This window comes from Centroberyx affinis, unplaced genomic scaffold (assembly GCF_046629955.1).
Source record: "Centroberyx affinis isolate AG114_WGS23_722 - 3 ecotype Tasmania unplaced genomic scaffold, CSIRO-AGI_Caff_v1 ptg007210l_1, whole genome shotgun sequence".
Taxonomy (NCBI): Eukaryota; Metazoa; Chordata; class Actinopteri; order Beryciformes; family Berycidae; genus Centroberyx; species Centroberyx affinis.
Window position 1 is genome coordinate 155820 of NW_027283646.1, and position 4107 is coordinate 159926.

The window sequence follows — 4107 nt, forward strand, 5'->3', positions numbered from 1 at the left end:
ACCTCCTCCCTCTGCCCGCACTGCGAAGAACAGGCATTGCCGCGCCGCTTTCTCGTTATTTTGGTAGAATGTACGCCCGAAATTGGCCGTGCGTGCATTCAGGGATATCCACATGTACGCAATTCGCGTAGAGGACGAGAGAGCGTTTGGTGTGTTTACAAATTTTCATACACGGACTTGAAGGCTTCTGCTACCTTCAGGGACCGTCGGAAAAATGGCTAAGAAAGTGATACTGAGCTGATGTGACGTTTAGGAGGCAGAGCGCAATCTATTTTGTTTATATGATATAATATGATATAATATGATATAATATGATATATTATGATATAATATGATATAATATAATATAATATAATATGGCATTCGGTAGTAAATGTATTGCTGTATGTTCTGTTATTTAAAACATCAGTTACATGCCTTGTGCATGTTTTCCCTCCCGCTTGATTTCTAAAATAACCAGCAACCCAAACTTGAAGCTTCAGCAATGCAGTCCAACTCGTTGGGGAAACTCTCTGAAACTGTAGTTCTGAGCCACTATTTCACAATGAGAAAACTAAATGACATTTTCACTATATTAATATTAATAAGGTTGTTTGTCAAACCAACATGACTTAAAAGTACAACTACATCCAAACTACATGAAAAAACCCATCAACTTCAAGTTAGGTAAAAAAGTTAGGTAAAAAAAAAATAATAATAAATTGTAGCTGGAGTATCAGTTCACAATACTACATGTTGTACGCAGGCCCTCAAAGTCAGCCATAGTCTAACACTGTGACATTTGTAGAATAGTATCTAAGACACACATTCGAAACACTAATAGTCTCAAGTCAAGTCTTTTTCACACTGAAAAATCTTTATTTTACCGGTTTCAGCGGCAGGTGTGACTGAAAAAAAAGAAATGTGTCAAATTAGATATGAAATATATACATAACTAATAAATAAAGCATAGAATAATTATAGTAGCAAAGTTGCAAAGAAAAAGTGGAGATGTGTCTTGGTCCTGGTTGAACACATCAGCTGCCGTCCCTCTGCATCCTCACTTGAGAGTGTTCTCCTAGAGCAGAAACACAAGATTCTTTTAGGCAGTTTGTCCAAGAGTAATGAGTTTACTATGTAATCACAGCAGTAGCTTTTGCTCTGACAACTTATACATGATACACTGAGTGAAGGTGTTCAGGCTCACAGCAAACACAACAGCTTTGGAGTACAAACAAGTGAAAATACCACAAGGAGGAAGCTGGGACAGTGATGATAATGTTCAAAATACAAAAACACAATACCTACACCTCTGCCATGCAGTGCAAAGTACTGCAATGTTAGGAATCTTTGTAGTGGATGAAATACCTTTACTAGCTCCTTCTCATAGTGCCACAGTGAATCCAGAATTTCAACATCTAATACTATGCTGTTACCATACTCTCTTTTCTTGGTGAAATCTACAACTATGCTCCCCCAGTGGGATTTTACAATAACTGGCAATATCACCTCAAAGTTCCACCAATTTTCTGGTGGTACAACACTAATGTCATCACACCAAGGGCTCCTCAACCTTTGGCTCACAAAAGTGGGATAACAAGCTGTTACCATGACGATGTGAAAAAGGCCTATTAGGTTTGTAAATTGATATTAGGGGTAGGTGACAATTTTTGGTAATGTACAGAAGAAGGGCATCTTTGATTTTCTTCACGGCTCGAGTTCTTACAGATTTGATATTTAAATAGACTCCTATACAGCAGGTGGCGGTAGGTGGCTTCTCTGTTGATTTTCAATCTGATATTAAATTCATGCAGAAGGAAGCTTTAGCTTTGTGGCTGCTATTTGCTTCAAGCCAGCCAGAGTTAGTTAGAATAATACCAGAACATAGGCGATTTAGCCTTCACAGTAAAAGCACAAAATTGTCACTTTTGTGGAAAAAATGATGGCACTTTGCATGGTTAATAACAAATATATGCTGAAGGGCATTTACAGATACATTCAGAAATGTTTACGAATACAGAAATACCCTTAGACAATGTGCCCTTGTGTTAAAATCTCCAGTGACACAATTGTCTAGGACTTTGCTTAATCCAAGTCCATGAAACCAGCCCCTGGTCAAAGATACTAGCAATAGCAACAAGTTAACAGGCATCAGTTTATCTATGTTTGTGTGTGTGTGTGTGTGTGTGTGTGTGTGTGTGTGTGTGTGTGTGTGTACACTTCTAAGTACCAGCTAAATATATTGATGAATGACTAAATGAATGACTGTATTGATAGGCTACAAAGGAATGCCCAAGAGATTGCAGAAACAGTGATGGTCATTTGGTGCCACCTAGTGGTTGAATTGGACTCACTGCAGACAGACCAGTGACAGACTCCTTTACCTTCACTTGACTTATTTTCTAGACAAATACTCTTACTTACTCTTACTGAATTAGCAGTTCTTGAATATCATGAATAACATATTTCACAAGGCAGTCCACCTGTGATAGCAAATAAAAGACACATGAAAACTAAGTCAGTGCATATTTTTTATTTTTTTTGATGCACTGATAATGCTAAGGGAAGATGTTAGTGGGGGGGGGGGGGGGGGGAAGATGTTAGTGGGGGGGAGGGGGAGGGGGGTGGGGGAATGGGGGGTGGGGGGGGTGTTCACTCGCTGAGTTTGCGAGTGAAGGGCTTGGTGACAGGCCTGGCCACAGATGAGAAGAACCTGATGATGGGATTATTCTTCCTTTGCACTGTGGCTGATGTTTCTAAGTCTTCGCAGGAAGCTATGGTTGTTTTCTTCACTCTTGGAGGAAGCAGAAGATGGGGGGAATGGGGGGTGGGGGGTGTTCACTCGCTGCATTTGCGAGTGAAGGGCTTGGTGACAGCCCTGGCCACAGATGAGAAGAACCTGATGACGGGATTCTTCTTCTTCTTTGGAGGCTCAGTGCATTTTCTGGCCTCCTTTGCTCTGTGGCTGATGTTTTGAAGTCTTCGCAGGAAGCCATGGTTGTTTTCTTCACTCTTGGAGGAAGCAGAAGAGTCCAACTTCGTTTTCAAGCTGTTGACAACAGCGTCATCGAAGGCTGGATCCTTAGATGCCATGGCGGCCTGCAGCAGCTTGGCAGAGCCGAACTCCTGACAAAGATCACTGAACAGAGCCATGTGGATCTTTTCAACACTGGAATCATTAACAGTGCCATTCAATTCTGCCACTGTCTTCTCAGACAGACGTTTGATTATTTCATCAAAGTCCATCTGGCTGAGTGATGTCCCAGTGCTGCTCGCGGTGTGTGTTAGCAGCCTCACAAGCAGACAAGTGACCAAGTATTTGTACTTTGTCACTTGTGGCTCAGACTCTGCACGAGGCAGATAAATTGTGACGCATGGCAACTCTCCAGATCCGGGGGCGTCAAATTCAGTACACTTTGGGAGTTGGTTTAATTGCTCACATAGTGCCGATGTTTCACTGCTGTCATAGCTGTCCTCCAAAGATACTGACTCAAAGTTATTAACCTGTTGTTGATTGGTCAGCGTCTTTGAGAAATATTGCCCGATTTCTAATTCAGCGACAGACGTCTGCAAGTCAAGCAGATTGTCGTTCACGATGTCGCTGCGGTTCGTTTCTTGTTGTGGCTCCAGGGTGAGCCAGATGTTCCACATCTGCAAGAAACGCTTGACTGAATCCTCTGCCGTCTCATAAAGGAATTCAGATGACACGCGTGGCTCAGTGGCTTCACCTTTCTTGATGGCCTTGATGATGATGCTGTCAGACAGGCTCTTTCCCGCTAGTTTTTGCGGAATTTGGTAGGTCTTTCCATCTACCAAGGCAAAATAGATGCCATCGGTGAGCTCCTGTGAAAATCTGTTGAGCTCATCACAGGACATGACATTCTCCAGCCTTCTGCAGACAGGTCGTGCTTCCGCCTGGTCATCCTCTGGCCGGAATATCTTCGCCGCCAGACTGTCAACACGGTCACAGATAGCCTGCATGTTGTCATCACTTCCATAACACTGATCAATGAGTGTAGTTCTCACGACAGGAGCAGAAACCCCAAGTGGGATCTTGGGAGTCTCAGGTATAGCACTTGGTAGATTCAATGAATGCCATGACCCTTGCATGTGACCTGTGCGCCTCCA